Source organism: Strix uralensis, chromosome 18, assembly GCF_047716275.1.
Source record: "Strix uralensis isolate ZFMK-TIS-50842 chromosome 18, bStrUra1, whole genome shotgun sequence".
Lineage (NCBI taxonomy): Eukaryota > Metazoa > Chordata > Aves > Strigiformes > Strigidae > Strix > Strix uralensis.
Window position 1 is genome coordinate 17609678 of NC_133989.1, and position 17662 is coordinate 17627339.

At 48.1% G+C, this 17662-nt stretch overlaps 1 pseudogene; it reads right to left on the reverse strand.

The window, feature by feature from the left end:
- Positions 1-17662, reverse strand: part of LOC141951641 (uncharacterized) — a 45852-nt pseudogene that overhangs the window by 18425 nt on the left and 9765 nt on the right.

Sequence of the window (17662 nt, forward strand, 5' to 3'; positions counted from 1 at the left end):
TCTTCTCCCACACACCTTGCCATTTATAACTATCTGCCCCCGGGGCAGGTTTCCGGGTGGTGCTATTATTGGAGAAGTACCGCATGGCCCAAAACAAGATCAGGCAGACATTTAGAAAGCATTGTGCCGTGAACACAGTGGCCAGGAGGCTCCAGGGATAGCTGAAACTCTCAAAAACCGAGAGAATCTCCTCCCCTGGCTCACCCATAGAGGGGGTGAGACCCCAAACAAAAGCCCAGGCAGCAAACAGGTAGCGGTGCACCCCCACAAGCAGCGAAACGAGCCCATTATAAGCAGACAGTAACCAGTAGAGCAAAATACAGCCCTTGCCACATTTTCCACTGACAAAAAATGCCACTACTAGGAGCACAGAGTGGACATGAGGATTAATCCAGCCCCACCACGCAAGCAAATTGCCCAGCATTGCAAACGTTTCTTATCAAACAATACAAGTAAAACAGAAAAATTACACCTAACAGATTGCTCTAACACACTTCTCCTTTTGTCCTTATTTCAGTCTTCTCCAGCCTCACGTTGGAGCGCCAAAGTTGTGATGGTTTAGCCCCTGCCGGGGTCTGAGACCACGCGGCCGCTGCCCCTCCCCCACAAAGGGAGTGAAATACAAAGCCCCAAGACTGAAATAAGGAAAGGTTTAATACAACAATGCAATAGCAACACAACCAACAACAACAATAACAATAACAGTAATAGTGATAGCAATGAACAGAGCAAAATAGCTACCAAATACAGCAGTTTGAAGCACGATGTACAAAACCACGAGTGCACCGCGCTCCCGCGCCAGGAAAATGTGACCTGCCAGGATGTGATGTCCGCATGGTATCTGAATAACCCGGCTAGAGCTCCCCCCCCACTGCTGGGGAAACTTAACCCTATCCTGGTTAAACCAGGACAAGGTCGCAGGGACTAATACCGCGGGAGGTTAAAACCTTCTCGGAGACTTCAGCACAAACACCAATGTGGTGGATACAAAATGTCCGTTTATTAAACTGCGTATCTTACATATATACATTCGCCAAGCACCACCTTCGTGGGTGTGCCCTTAGCGTTACAAGCCTATCCATCACCTTACCTCGTAACAAGGGAGGGCTACAGCTATTCTTTCCGTACATCACGAGACCTTCCGAATGCCACTCCCTACACTTCCCCCTCTCCATGCTTTATAACATCGTTATTCTTGGTTGATTGTCATTATTGCGCTGTTCCAAGTACTGATAAGCAAGACCCATATGTCGGTCTAAAACCAAAACATTAACCTTCTTAAACAATCTACAAACTATGGCACTAATACATGTAAAGGCAATACAAATAGCAAGAAGCACACCACATATTCCAATAATTCCCCAAATGAGCCAATCCCAACTAAGCCAACTAGTAATCCAAGCCCACACGTTGTCAAGCCACCCAAACCATTCTGGTTTTACAAAGGTGGCTGTGATGAAGACATAGCAAGATTCTGCCCCTGTATCCAGAGGAAAACACACGTCTTCGTGGTGATGTGCTCGTGCCCACTCTCTCCAATATCCTGCGTGAGTTGGCAACACGCAACCAAGGAGGGTGATCCACCACCAACACTGTAACACAAAACTCCATCTTATGTTAGATCAGGTTTTACACACCGTGCAGGTATCCATTTGGTTAGGCCGTCCTTTTCCACTGCTGCGTACCCACGCCCAAACACTCTCAGTGACCACCCCGACTCCCAAGCTATCGCGCCCGGTTCCTTGATCTGGACCAAAGGATAGTTTTTTGTCACCTGGGCTGGCATAAAGTGTTTCCACAGGGGAGGTGTAGACTCATCGCCTCGAACAAAATGATTTAAGGTATACAAAGCGTGTGACAAAAGAGCCTGTTGGCGGTCTATGGGTATTGTCCCTCTATGACCTTCCCCCTCCCCAAGCTGTTGGAGCTTTGCTTTCAAGGTGCGATGTGCACATTCCACTATCGCTTGTCCTTGACTGTTATAAGGAAGGCCGTGTACTAATTTGATGTCCCACAATGCACACCATTCTTTTGTGCGTCTAGCAACAAAACAAGGGCCGTTATCTGTTTTGATCTCTTGTGGCTTCCCTAACAAGGCGATAACGCCCTCCCAATGAACAATAATGTGTCTGGCTGTTTGCTTACGAGCCATTGTGGCTAATATTGTAGAGCTAAAGGTGTCAATGGTTACTATGAGATACTTAATTGATTTTAACAATTCACATGCTGTTACATCAGTTTGCCATATCTGATTGGAAGAGAGACCCCGTGGATTGACACCTGCCTCCCACAGTTGGCCTTTTTGACAGTAGGGACAAAGTGCCACTATGTTTTTTGCTTGCGACAGAGAAATATGACATGTTTTTTGCTAAGGCTTTTGCTCCAAGGTGTAGAAAGGCATGTAAACTCTTTGCGGTGTCCAATGACCACACACCCCATGCCGCTTGGTCAGCCTTATGATTACCTTCTACAATCGGACCTGGTAGGGATTGGTGACTATTCACATGTGTAATAAAGGCCTGCCCTATGCGCTGTTGTAGAACTTCATAAAGTAAAGTTGACACTTCCGTCTGCACAAATCCTACTGTTGTCATTTTGTGTACAAGTTTATAAACATATAAAGAGTCTGTAACAATATTAACAGGATTCTCTGTCTCTTGCTGGAGTGCCATCTGGACTGCTTTGGCCTCTAACCATTGTACAGATTTGTTAGTCTGAGTCCACAGTCTCTTTTCCCAGCGTTCTTCGGTTTTCCATACGACTTCAGCTGTTTGCGATTGTGATGAGGCGTCTGTAAAATATGTTGTGCCGTGAAGAGGACGCATGGATAGAGGTAGGGTGAGTTGTAGTTGAAGTGTCTTCAGGTGTGAAATCCATTGTAGACACTTTCCTGTCGTTATGGAGCCCGGAAAGTCAAAGATGGCACATTGTAAGTCTTCCGAACGCGTAACCATGTCCTCCCACACCTGCTGCTTCCAGGGGATGAGTATAGTGTCAGGTTCCCTTCCAAAGTGTTGAAGAGCCATGTTGCATAGGCGTCCTATGAGGTCTGCTAAAACAGCGACAATGGTAACAAAGGCAGCCTTGTTGCTACTTTGGTAAGCCCAGGCTAAGGGCACGGGCTTGCCGTCCGTGCCTTGAAACAGGATGCCTACTGTGCCATGTTCAGAAATAAAGCAGCCCGCTGTGATTGAATGCTTCGGATCTCATCACTGCAATGGTCGCTGTTGTAAAATAGCTTGTATAAGCTTTAAATTGTCCTGACACTCCTTCATGAGTGTCCTTGGCTCCCACAAGTGTTCACCTTTCAATAATTCATAAAAGGGTTGCATAAGTCCCAAGGGAATACAGACAAAGGTGCGGAGCCACTGTAAGGCTCCCACTAGTTTCTGAACGTCATGGAGAGTGGCAGTGTCTGGAGCAAGAGCTATCGGTTGCAGACTTATGTTGTTCCCAAAGTCATGCCCAGATATTGTAACCGTTGTCGCGGATGAAAGTATTGACACGGTAATATTTAGTAAGAAATCTAGGTTTATTAATAACTAACAGCAATTTATTATTATAAAATAATTCAGAGATACTAAAAGAAAGAAAAGCGACTTATTCAGATTCTAAAATGACAAGATTCACACTAACTTACTTAACGGTACCTATATATATATATATATATACATATGCATGCACATAACAAAATGGACAAACATACAGAAACAAAGGTGTTTGGATTCAGTAGAATGAACACAGAACAGACATACACACACAGAAACAAGGGTACGTACCCACACACACACACAGAGTAAAGAGAAGCTAGCTCAAAGAAAATTTCCCTCTCGAGTTTAGAGTAAATATTCACAATGCCTTGGCATTCCTCAACAGGCGATAATTGAGACTCAAGCGGGGGACTTCGCCCTGGCCTTCCGGACACCTTAAGGGTTTGGTACCTGAGAGGCGTCCCAGCTCAGGGGAGATGCTGGTCACAGGCCCGCTGCGATCCAGGAGAGCTCAAAGGGTCTCCCTGGTGGTCGCCATTTATAGGGTCCAAGATAATTGACTTTTGTCAAATGCCTTCTGGTGCCTTCCAGCAGTTACAAAAGAATTTGATTAATGTGCGACTCTGTTATTGTTCCCATTTGACCCCATCCCAGGCACAGGTGTGCCAGGCCCTTAGGAGTTGTTGGGCCATTTTAACCATTTCCGAGCAATCGGGAGGGGCAGGAGCCAGGCTCGTTAACGTTGTCAGTCCTTATCTCCACAGACTGGTGTATAGCTCGGGGGATGTGGGTGGAATCGCACCTAGCACCAAGCAGCCCAACAAAGAGGGGCGGGGGGGGGGGTAAAGATTGCACCACCACAAACCGTGTACCACGCTGGATCTTTGCTTCAGCAATGCTCAAGTTATGTTCTTGCAGTAAGGCTTTGGCACGCTGAAACAGGTGTTCTACTTGCTGTTCTGTAGGTGCTGCTAATAATATGTCATCCATATAATGCACCACATGGTGGTCAGACCTACCTTCTCTCAAAGGTGCAATGGCCTTGGCCACATATAGCTGACAAATGACAGGTGAGTTTTTCATACCTTGTGGTAGTACAGTTCATTGCCAGCACTGAGCTGGTTGAGCAAGGTTCACAGACGGCATGGTAAAGGCAAATCTCTGTCGGCAGGATGCAAGGGAATGCTGAAAAAACAATCTTTGATATCAACAATCACAATGGGCCAGTCTTTTAGTATGGCGGAACCCCAGGGCAATCCATGTTGCAAAGCGCCCATTGCCTGCATCTGTTGATTTACAGCTCTGAGATCGTGGAGCAAGCGCCATTCGGTCATATCTTTCTTTTGGATGACAAAGACAGGAGTATTCCAAGGGCTTGTGGAGGGTTCTAAATGACCCACCTGCACTTCTCTTTCTACTAATTGATAAAGTGCACTTAATCTTTCTGAGTTAAGCGGCCACTGTTCAACCCACACTGGTGAAGTTGTCAACCACGTAAGTTTTAAGGGCAGTATGTGCTCGGCAGTGGCCCCTACCCTAAATTTGTAATGCCAATTTTCATTTGCTGCATACAGTCATGGCCCAACAAAACTCCGTGAAATTCTGTTAACACAATGGGTTTTAATGTTGCAATTAAAGCTCCTCTGTCTTGGTCTTGTACTTTAAACGTTGTCATGGTGATGGCTTTATATACTGGCTTTGCCCCTCCTACTCCTGTTACAAATCCCCCAAATGTAGTTTCCCATTGTCCTGGCCACCACTTTTCACCTATTGCTGTCACATCGGCACCTGAATCAATCATGGCCTGTACTACTATTTCTTCTGTTCTTCCCGGGCAGGGCTGACTTATCCAAACGGTGACGATGGGCTTGTCGCTACAGTCTAAGACCAGAGCCACGGTTCTTGCTCTGGCGCCTCCATCACTGGTGGGGTTTTGTCTGGGTTGCTCTCTTGAGGGTATCCCTGGGCATATCTTACTGTCACTCGGGGAGTATAAGAGGAGTTGTCTCTGCTCTGTGGGGGCTGTTTGTAGTGCATAGGAGGAGCCCTGCCCCCGTTCCTCGCTCCCCCACTCTCGTTTCCCTGCTGTGAGCGCTTATGCCAGCAGTCTCGCGCCCAGTGACCTGATTTTCCACACACCCAGCAAGGCCCATTCCCTGAGGGCCGTGGTCCCTGTTGGTTTGCCTGCTGAGGCTTTTTATTGATGCCTCGCATATTGCCCTTCCTATAAAATATAGGTCTTTCAGTGAAATGAACGTCGCCCGGGGTATGTATCAATGCCTCTTTCTGTACTACTTGTCGGAGGAGGGTGGCAATAGGTGTGTTTAAGGGAATATCTTTTACAATGCCTTTGATTAACAGATTAGATTGCTGTCTTATGCATTTCACCAGTACGGCCTCTTTAGCACCATCGGGTAGGTCTGATTCTAAAACCGCAGCGTAAAGCCTGTCAACAAACTGTAAGAACGGTTCATTCTGCCCCTGCTTGATAGAGGTCCAAGCGGGTTCCTTCTTTTCTAATTTGGCTACGTCCATAAAAGCCTGTTTACCAGCTTCAGTAGTGGCTGTAAATTCTCTGGGCCGCAGTTGTAACTGGGCCGGCATTGTTGCAAAGGCGCCTTGCCCCAAGAGGCGGTCATGTGTGGTCCCATGTAAGGGGTGCTGCTGATTGGTAGCCGCATGGACCATAGCATTGACTCGGTTTCCCCATGCCTCTTTCCACAGCAAATACATTGCTGGTTTTAATACTGCTTTCGCTAGCTGTCGCATATCAGAGGGGATCAATGGCAGCGCTAGAATGGTTTCTAGTAATAAGGTTGTTTCTGGATGTCCCAAACTATGTTCGGTAACTGCCTTAAACACAGCTTTTGCATCAAGCGGCTACCACTCCTGCTGCCCTGCAGGGGTGACTCTGACTGGGTAGGCATGTATCGCTGCAGGCTCAAGCTTCACTCCTGACATGATGCACTCCTTGGCTATAAGTTGCCAGTCTGTGGGTGCCTTTGATGCAGGGGATGGTACTGCCCCCCCCACGAGCAGCCGCCTGTTCTCCTGAGCAGCAGCGGATAACTCTCACACTGCCCTAGTGAGTTGCGTCATCAGCCCTTTCATTTCCGCTGCGGGCGGTTCTAACTGTGGGCGGACCTCTCGCTGTTTGGGCCGCGCCCCCTGATCTCTTCTGTCCTCCCACTTTTGGTTATGTTCTACCTCTTCGCTCTCTGATTCGCCGTCTGACCCTGTCCGGGTCTTTGGGGCCCACCAATGAGCGAACGAGTCGCTCAATTTCCTTATAAGGTGAGGCTCCACCGGCCCCGCTACACTCCATGGCGCAGCACCCACGGGGGATTGGGGGATGCCCGGCAGCCAATCAAGGAGCGGGTCCTGCTCCTGAGCAACTTGATCCTGCTCTTGTTGTTGCCGGACAGCCTCCATCTCCGCCCCCCAACGCTGCATGTCCGCCTTCCCTTTTTCTGCTAATTCTCCCCTACGCACCTTGGTTTCCACCCCCTGCATCTCCCCCCAAGGGTACACAGGAGGGGACAGAGGGGGCGCAGACAGGATCGCGTCTCTCCTTTCCTGTTCTCCACCCCTGTCTCCCCCTGGCTGTTTGTCTTCTACGGGCCACGCCTCTGGATTTCCCGTTGTGTCCTCCCCCTCCTCATCTTCGGAGCTCGCTGTGTGCTCCTCCGTCTGGGTGGTCTCCTCTGCAAGACCCTGCAAACCCTTCTTTGCACCCCACCACGCCTGTTGCTCCTCTCGGGTAGCTTTCATCATCGCGTTTGCTTTCCCCCAAGCCATTAAATGCTCTGGCTTTTCTAATTTCGCTTATTCTGTTAACTCCACCTCTATTTCTGGCCAGAGCCCTGGCTTCATACAGTCTATTGGCTCTGCCAAAACGCCGAGCTTTATCAATCTTTGCAGCATTGCTTTCAATGTCCCCGACTTCATAGAAGTCTTATGTTGTTTACCCCATCTTTTCAGTGCCTTAACTGTGGCATCCATGGCGCGCCACGGAGTCTCCTGTCCTGCGTGGAGCTCCTTCACCTCCTGCTGTGCACCGCCGACTGTCACAGCTCGTCTCTCGCTGGATCACGTCGGGGTCACCATTTGTTGTAATTAGCTCTGCTTCTTTAAACCTGCCGACCCACATGTCGGTGGTGATCAGGTCACAGGGACTAATACCGCGGGAGGTTAAAACCTTCTCGGAGACATCAGCACAAACACCAATGTGGTGGATACAAAATGTCCGTTTATTAAACTGCGTATCTTACATATATACGTTCGCCAAGCACCTCCTTCGTGGGTGTGCCCTTAGCGTTACAAGCCTATCCATCACCTTACCTCGTAACAAGGGGGGCTACAGCTATTCCTTCCGTACATCACGAGACCTTCCGAACGCCACTCCCTACACCTGTCAAGGAGCTTAAAAGGCAGGTCAGCAGGTGGAAGAATCATAGAATCATTTAGGTTGGAAAAGACCTTTAAGATCACTGAGTCCAACCATTATGAAAAGGAGATGTTACCTTCCTCTCTCCAGTGGCTGCCTGTTTCCTAGCACCTGTCTCCTCAGGATTTCTCTCTATTCTTAAGAGCCTGTCTTCAAAGCTCACATCACTTTCCATCAGTGAAAAGATGTAGATGGACTGCAGGGTGAGAAAGAGACTGGTACCCTGATGCCCCAGTCACAAGACAGGCCACGAACAGAAGTACCAGGAACAAGGGGCCTGTTCCACATGCATCAAGCCCAGAGATAACACCTCTGATGACAGTGAAAGGACAGAAAGAAAGGAAGAAAGTTCCCGTGACTGCAGTTGGCAGCAATGTGAGGAGTCTACTTCATGGCAGACAGGAGTCTGGTAAGATCCTACCCCTTTCCTGCCAGGCTTTGGGTGGGGAGAACCCAACCTCTAGTTAAACTTGCCTTAGGCCCACACTGAATCTGTGGCTGTTTTTACTGTCCTGGCAGAGTCCTGGGGGTCTTCACATGCCTTCAAGTACGAGCCACTGGCTCTGCTGCCTGGCCCAGCAAGGTGTGACCTATGACAGATGATTGCTGCCATTTCACACACTCAGGCTATTACTCTTCTAAAGCCAGCCCACAAAGCTCACTTGAAGAATTCAGAAGCATATTGTTTCCTACCAGGTCTTGCAGGAGCTGGTTTATTTCCACTTCATGATCAGTTTACCGCAGTTTGAGGGTATTGTTATACTGCTGTTCCGTCTGCAGGAGCTGTTGTGCCATGTTTTCCTGTTCCTGCCTCATTAGAGATTGCTCTGCTTCCAGCCCACACTGAAGGCACTTCACTTCCCCTGCAAACAGGACAAATGGCAAGATTCAGAGTCTAAACACTGGTTCTGACTTCACTGACCTTACGCCCTCTGAACTCCAGTGCAGGAGAGATCTGCCTCCATCTCCTTCACTCCTCAGAAGCACTGCGGACACAGAGCTATTTTTATACCATCTTCCCTAGCAGGGGGATCACCACAGACAGGAGGCTCTCACCTTGTATCACCTCCTTGGCCTGCGTGACTGTGTGAAGTTGGATTTCAAGCTGACTCCTGGTGATCTCCAGCTGAGATAAGTGCTGCTGAGCTTCAAACAGGCTGGATTCCAGCGTCTCCTTCACTGACCTGTGAGTTGTGAGTACAGAGAGAAATGAGTTTGTTGCTCCTGACACCCACTGAGAGTTATTCCAGTAGAAGTCATTCGAGATCCCTACCCCTGAGTACGGAAAATGGGTTGCAAGGAAACTTGTACACAGAAAGCCTATTTCTGCCATTTAAAATAGCAATGCAGGCCCCTCCGGGGGAATGCCTGGGCTTTGCTTATGACCTAGCATAACACAGAAAGCCCAGCCAAATTTGATCTCAATGGCCAAATCTGGAATTGCTGTTGGCTGACACACGGGTAGCTGTGCCCAAAGTCTGGGCCAACAAGCAAAAGCCCGGTCTCTGCTCACAGCCCTCAGCTCATCAGCGCTTCCAAGTTGTTCTGCAGGGGGACAGAACAAGAGTATTTCCCTGGATGACTCATGACTTTTTGAATGCTGTTCCAAGATTTTACATTATGAAACTGACATTTAAATGATGACAAACTCCCTGGTCTCCTTCAGTGACATGATTATCCCAAGCTTGTTTTCCAGGGTATCAAAATCAGTTAGTCCAGAGTGAAGAGTCTTGTGTGATCACCTATTTCTCATCTTCCTCAATGCCTGAAGAGGCTCTAACAATTCACAGAATCATAGAACCATTTAGGTTGGAAAAGACCTCTAAGATCATCAAGTCCAACTGTTAACCCAACACTGCCAAGCCCACCACTAACCCATGTCCCTAAGCACCACATCGACATGGCTTTTAAATACCTCCAGGGATGGTGACTCAACCACTTCCCTGGGCAGCCTGTTCCAAGGCCTGACAACCCTTTCCATGAAGAAATTTCCTAATATCCAACCTAAACCTCCCCTGGTGCAACTTGAGTCCTTTTCCTCTCGTCCTATTGCTTGTTACTTGGGAAAAGAGACTGACATCCACCTTGCTACAACCTTTCAGGAAGTTGTAGAGGGCGATGAGGTCTCCCCTCGGCCTCCTCCAGACTAAACCCCCCCAGTTCCCTCAGCTGCTCCCCATCAGACCTGTGCTCCAGACCCTGCACCAGCTTTGTTGCTCTTCTCTGGACACGCTCCAGCACCTCAATGTCCTTTTTGTAGTGAGGGACCCAAACTGAACACAGTAATCGAGGTGCGGCCTCACCAGTACACCTGTACTCATGAGTACAGGGGGACAACCACTTCCCTGTCCCTGCTGCCCACACTAGTTCTGACACAAGCCAGGATGCCATTGGCCTTCTTGGCCACCTGGGCACACTGCCAGCTCATAATCAGCCACCTGCTGATCAGCACCCCCAGGTCCTTTTCCCCCAGGCAAATTTCCAGCCACAAAGTTGCATGTATGTCTTAAAATACAATTTCAACAATTTCAAGATCTCATTCCCGTTCTTAGCAGTACAAGACAGCAGACATTGACTTGCAGCTTTGTCCCGCTCTCCAGGCTCGAACAAATGGAGTTTTGAAAGTTGCAGATTCACAACAAAAAGCATGAATAGAAACATGCAACCCCGGGTTTTTCTGACTCAGAAAAAGGGTGAAGAGCTACGCTGTTTGCTTCTTTTGCCACATGAGGGAGTAGCAGCCTCACTCAGATTCATGGGCAAGACAAATCATCTCTCTGCAGCTTATCAAAGGCCAAAAGAGAGACCACCACAGGCAGGTGGATTGAAGTCATCTGTAGCAGCAGAGGACAACTGAGAGAATTGCAGAACAGCTCTGCCAGCCATCAACACATTTCCAAAAGGCAGTAAACAAAGCTTCTGACCTCCAGCACTACCAAGTTTCTTACCAGGTGTTTGGTCTCACCTGACTGAGCTTCTCTTGGGTTTCTGCCTTCTCCTCTGTCAGTATCCTCAGCTCTACCTGCAGCCCCTCCCGTTGCTCCTCCACTTTCTTCAGCAGCTGCTCCAGGTGGGCTTTCTCTGCACTGAGCTCTTAATTCGTTCTTTCACACAAGCTCAGCTTCTCCTGGTCAGAGCTCCTTACTCTCTCCATCTCTCATCCACTTTACCCGACAGAACTTCATTCTCTTGTTCCAGCTGCAGTCACAGAAGCACAGAGGAAATGAAATACAGTAAGATTGACCATGGAGAAGGTTTGGCTTCGGCAGAAAAAGGAACATTTCCATATTCAGGCAGTCATATGTCTGAAGGCAAGAAGTCTGAAAAGCAGCAGCAGCTGCAGACGAACACTTCGTAAGATCTCTGGCAACTGCTCACCTGCAACACAAGTTTGTTCAGTCGCACTTTATCCAGTGCAAGAGCTTCACTGACACTGCTCATCTTCGCTGCTGCAACGTGTAGATCAGCTACTTCAGCACTCGGCTTATTCTGAGCCCCTCTCAACTCTGCTGCTGACTGCTCTGCCTGAAGAGACAAAAGAACAACATGAAAGCAGAGACAAGAAAATCCCTGACTTTAAGCAGCGACTCCAGATCCCCTTTGGTGTCTCTGACACACCCCCAGTCCAGCGCTTCCAATAACCACGTGGGGACTGACTGCACCAAGGAGCCTGTGTGGTCTGATCACCCTTTTCCAAGAAGGAGAACAACACTGTCACTGTCCTCTACTGACAGAAACGGCACCTGTGCTGGTCTTGCTATCACAACTCCCTCTCCCACCAGTGCTGCCTAGGAATAAGGTGACCACACCTTCTCCAGGGACATGGTAAGCTCATGTTTCTCTTGCTTCAGCAGATCCCTCTGAAGGTGTGATTCCTCCAGTTTCTCTCTTGCAACTACCAGCTCACTCTGTAATAAAGAATGTTTTTCTTCAAGTGCAGCTAAGTCCTTCAGCCTATGAGAAGGGGAAAGACAAATAAGTTTTTAATGTAAAAACAGTCTCGTTTCCAAAACCAAGATTACATACTATTTCCGAGATATGGCAGTTTGAATGATTTGCAACAGCTTTCTCTTTACCCCTAAAGAATGCTGTAATTTCCTGCCTAGCGCTGCATCAGTCTTTGTCACTGACCCAGGTGAAACATTCATCACTGAGAAAGTAAAACAAGCTTCCAGAAATCACAGGTTTCCAAAAAGTTCAGGTGCTCTCAACAGCTTCCTGCCTGTTAGCTCTCTCTCTCCTTTTTGATACATTAGATACCAGACTTTCCAAAGTTCTTCTTTCCATAAGACAGACTTTTAAAGTCCAGATTAACATTCTCTCCATTATTCTTGCCTGCGGCAATAAAACGATGAAAGAGCCTGCAATCTATTTGGGGAGATCTGTATGAATTTCCAATCCAATAACCATAAAATGACTGGATGATTCAAGCTGGCAGGGACCCCAGGAGGCCTCTAGCCCAGTCTCCACTCAAAGCACCTGGGGTCAGCTATGGGATCAGTCCAGGTTGCTCAAGGCTCGATCCACCTGGGGCTTCCAAATTCCCAGGGATGGAATCTGCATGACCTTTCTGAGCAACCTGTTCTGCCACAGGATTGCCTTCATGGTTCCATTTTTTGTTCTCTTTAAATTGAGCCTGAACCTCCTTGTTTCACCTTAGGCCTGTCATCAACTACTCTGGTCAGCTTTGGAATGATTTTTTTCAAGGGCCATAAAGAAAGTACAAGGAGGCACCTCTGCTGTGTGTCAGCAGGGACCCAGCCCTGCCCACGGGCTCCCTTCACCAGTCTGTGCTACACATGCTGAGCAGACAAAATCCATTCTTTTAGGGGGGCCTCCCACTGTCCGGCAGCACCCACCCCTGCCCAGAGGAAGCTTTAATGCTCACAGGAGCTCCTGGTCACGACACGCTCTCTCCATCCTCTGCTGCTGCTCCACCCTCTCCCCCTGGGCTGCATCTTCCCTCAGCTGCAGCTCAGTGTTACTCTGACGCAGACGCAAGGCGTCTTGCTCCGTCTCTTCAAGCTGTTGCTGTAGCTCTGCCCTGGTTTTCTTGAGGTTTGCACAGTCACTGCAGAGACAAGGCTCAGTCAGAAGAATGAACAGGCCTGAAGAGTCACAGATCCCATTCCAGTCACTCCAGGCTGGCGCTGTGGGCAGCACGGTAAGGAAGAACTTGCCCTTCCCCTCACAAGGTCACTGGAGAGGGACAGAGGAAGGCAGGCAGGCTTTTGCCTTCATTCACTGAGAAGCCGTGGCTAGGAAAGGGCCCCAAAGAACAGAATTCAGAGAAGTAACATGTCGAGAGGGAGGTGTCTTGTATTCCAATGTCGCTCTGAGTCTCCAGGACAGCCTTAGGATTCACAGTAGAGCAGGAAAAGCAGTGACAGGAGGATGCTGAAGTGCCAAACAGGGGCATACATGGGGAGGGCAGGCGAGTTCTTTGCCCATAACACCTCTGAACTCCCAGAACTGGAAGCAGATTGCCTTCAGACCGCAGGAGGAGGAGGGAACACTCACCTTCTGAGTGCTTCTACCAGCGACTGCAGGTGCTGCTGGTGGCTGCTGGCCATCTGGCATTCCTGCTCCAGTTGCTCGAGGCTTTGCTGCAGCTTCCTGCACTTCTTTTCCTGCTGCCTGTGCTGGTGCAGCAGGAAACTGATAGAGTCCTGCCTGGCAGAGAGCTCTTCTTTTAGGGCCTGCAAGGAATGGGCAGGGAAAAGCACAAACAGCAATAAGGAGCAGGGAAGATGGATCCTGATAGCTGTGAGAGAAGCAAGCAGCAAGACAGCTCACCTGAAGGCAAAAGTTGTGATGAGGGGGTGGAGATCAAAGAGAGAAAAGCAGCAGAACACAGATCTGGTGAGACTGGTGAGGTGATATAGTACCAAGAGTGGGATGGCTAGAAAGAAACTGGCTAAGTGAATGGAAAGGTTTCAAGATAAGCAAGGCATTAGCAGCTGAGCCTGTGGCCAGTGGTGAAGACAAGGAGAAATTCTCACCTGTGTTGCTCCTCTCCTCCTTGCCAGTGCTTCCTGAACCAACACAAAGGCACGCTCTGCATCAACGGAGCTCAGACAAGAGAGGATGTTGCTAGACTCTGCCTGCTGGGAGCTGTTAGTGACCACGCTGGCACATTCATCTAACACCACCTGAAAGCCCACATCAAGCTGTTACTCTCTGCTCATTCTACTTGATTTTCTTTGTCTATTTCTCCTTTTGCCCCCACTTCACCCTAGAGTCATTAAAAACTCAATTCTCTCATTTCTTCAGTCAACAAAGAAGTTTTGTCCCTGTGGTCACAAGTATTTCTGAATACAGCTCCTACAAACAAGAAGAAACAAGTATGAAGTGGCTGGAGGCTGACTGAATGCTCAGTTTCTTGAATGATTTTAGTCTCCTTCAGCTTCTTAGAGCCACAGACACAAGGAGCACTGGAAATAACAATGAAAGGAAATATTAATGCTACCCAGGGAAGAAGGAAGCTGATGAATACTGGAAAACAGCAATGAAAAAGCTAATGTTTATAATTATTCTGAGCAGTAGCACAAGAGGATAAAAATGACTACATAAGGGGAAAGAACTGACTTTGTGAGAAGCTGTGTAAAACATCTGATGATTAAACCCCCCTCCCTAGAGTGAGGTTTAGGACTAAGCTAAAGTTAGCCCTAAACAGTTAGATCAGTTGTAATTCTGGGAAGATAATAATGGTCAGTGAATGCAGAGCGAAGGAGCAGAGTTGGCAAGTGCATTGATTCCGTCAGTGACCTTCTATAAAAATCTAAAGAGCAACAGAGTCATTGCTCCAGGAGGTGGGAGAAGCCTCCAGGCAACACTAGAACACAAATGTCAAGCAGCCAACTCAGAAAGCACAGTCAAATAGAGACCTTACGGGAAAGGCAAAGGTATGGAAACTTCTAGTGACTTAGCTCAAGTGTCACAGGACAGCCAACTCAGAAGTTATAGCAGGTTTTATGTCAGAAAAGTGGTATAATAATTAAACACCCAGTGGCAGTTAACACAGACAGTATAAAACATCCATCTATTCCCTGGGCCAGTCGTTTGCCTTCCTCAAGTACTTTTAAATCAAATTACAGGGATGTGGTCCCAACTCTGTACACACCTCTGTTATATCTTTTATCAGCTTTTGGAGGGAAAGATTCTCTTCTTTGACACTTTTAGTCAATGAAGCTTCATATTCTTTCTCTAACCGACTTGCTTCCTGAGAATAGAATAAGCAAAGGGTGGGCGGGTAAGAGCTGCTCCCCTCTGCAGCATTCCCAGCCTCCGCAGCATTGTCGTGCTGACAAGCCTCAGCCCTAGTGATTCCAGTATGTTCCTTCCCACATCTATTGAACTCCTTCTTTGCTAAAACTTAAGATGAGAAAGACCAACAGCTGGTTTTCACAGGCTGCTATGAAGCTGTCGATTCCAAGGAACTTTGATCCCTAGAGATTTAGTCACAGGCAGAATAGCACTGGTGCAACCCCCGGAACTGTCTGCAGCTCCCCCTCCACTGCCTGCCCCTGGGCTGACTCACACGTGCCTGATGCTCCCACACAGTCAGCGTCCTCACCGCTCTTTCTCTTGAGGAAACCACACCCCTTTGTGCTAAAGCTGGAGAACAACCATTGGGCCATCTCTCAAATAAAGGTAAAACATACTGGAATCTCCACAGTGTCGTTAAGTGTTTTCACGGTCTTCTCCTTCTCCTCATTCTGCTTCTGAGACTGTACGAGCAAGGCTGAGAGCTCCGTCACCCTGAGAAGAGAAGGTCCACGTGCCATTCCAAAAGCATCGCACACCAGCACCCGCTGAAGAGCTAAGCAGCTCTCAGAAGCACAGCAGAGAAAGTTCAGCCCAGAAAATACAGCAAAGGCAGCATTCATCTCTACAGGTTAATATGCCTGATGTTGCAAAATGGCCCTTCCTGCCCCAAAGGACTTCTGCACTCAGTCTGGTAAGGAACTGTCAGTACAGAGGGGCTTAGGATGGCCCTGGGCAAATCCCTCCCAACTCCTCTGCACAGCCCTGGGGGTACCAAGGGCCGTACAAGAGACACAGCTCTCTTTATGCTGGTCTCAACTTCTCACCAACAATCAGGTAACAGCAAAACCACTGTAATACACTGTGATCTCTTTTCCAGCCTTGTCTTAGAAAAGCTTCTGTGGGTCAGACGTGTTTTTCTACCCGTGCTGTTGAAGGCCATAGCTTGGCTAGGGACAGAAACAAGGCTGTGCAGAACGGGTGGGTTTGAAACGTGAACACAGCCCGTCTATGAATCCAGGAAGCAGCCACAAAAGGTAATGTTGGTAAAAGCAAAGTTTAAAACACATTTACCTGTCCTGAAGCTCCTTCTTCTCCAGGTCCCCCTTGACTTGTAAGCGCATCACTTCCCAAGTCTTCTGGCTTGTTTCCTGTTCTGCTTGCTGCTGTGCCTGACCCTTTAGGACAGGTCTGCCCAGACTGACGGGCTCCCAGAGCTGCACGCCAGATGTCAGGCGGGAGCAGTTTACAAGTACAGAGCCAGAACGCCTCCTCTGCTCTGCCTTCAGCTCAGACAAATCTCTGCAGAAGGATCAAGAAAGAGATCATACTCACACCACCATCTTTATCAGCTGACTCACTTCTGAAGCATGTTAATGGTGCAGCAGTAAAAGCTGGCAGGAAAGGTGACATCTTTGCTGGGGACAAATCATCCATCTGACACTTTGGGATCAGGACACATCCTGATAGTTGAGCAGTGGGTCGATTTGACGGGTTGAGGAGTGAGGCTATTTTCTCCTCAGAGATAAGAAGAAATGTATGGAACAGCCAAAAGGCTTCAAGAATTAACTAGTAGGTCAAGGCATACCCTGCACATTGAGGGAAGCTTACAGCCAAGTAAGGTAAATGGCTGACAGTAACTCACAGTTTGAAACTGCATGCAGTTTCAACAGAAGAATGTACTATTATGGCTACACTGGTTTTGTTTGCATAGAAGGCAACTGTGAGAAAGGAACCCCAGAGACACCAAGAACAAGAAAACAATCATCAAAAGAAGGTATCAAACTAAGCAAAATACATTGGATAAATGCAGTAACAGGGTCGAGAAGCTATTCTTTCTCTCAACAATGTTGCTACAGGAGTAAATGGATGCAAACTGACCAGAATATATGTAAGCTGGAAATGAGAAGAAAAAAGAAAAATATTCATGAATGACCTTTCCATCAGGAGCAGTGGGAGAAGAAAGCCAGTGAGATTTAGGCAGTGAAAGGGACCGTTCTACGTGCTGCACGCACAGCTCTGGTGAGTCTCTTCCAAGCTGTCCGCATGTGCCCCTGTCTGTGTTAATGCACCCAAACATCAACAGAGTCAGTTTATCTGTTCAGGGCCTCGGCACTGCTTATAGCCTGAGCCCCACAGTGTGCTCAGAAAACCAGAGGTAGAAATATCAAAAAATATTCTGAAAATAGCCAAAAGCATGCTTAATGGCATTGCTTCAGACTGCCAAAGGAGAAATCCTATCTTTAGCTGCAACTAAAGCAACATCAAGGCTAAAAAAGCAGCTGTGAAGCGAAGCTACATTTTTTTCTGCAAGAGATCCAGCCTGAACTTTACTCACTGGTCAGTGGCAGTCTTTATTTCCAGGAAATGACGGCGGAAGGTTACCACCTGGCGCCACAGGCTGAGCAGACGGTTACGTTCACCCCTTAAGTAGCTGTCAGAAAGCTAAACATGCAAA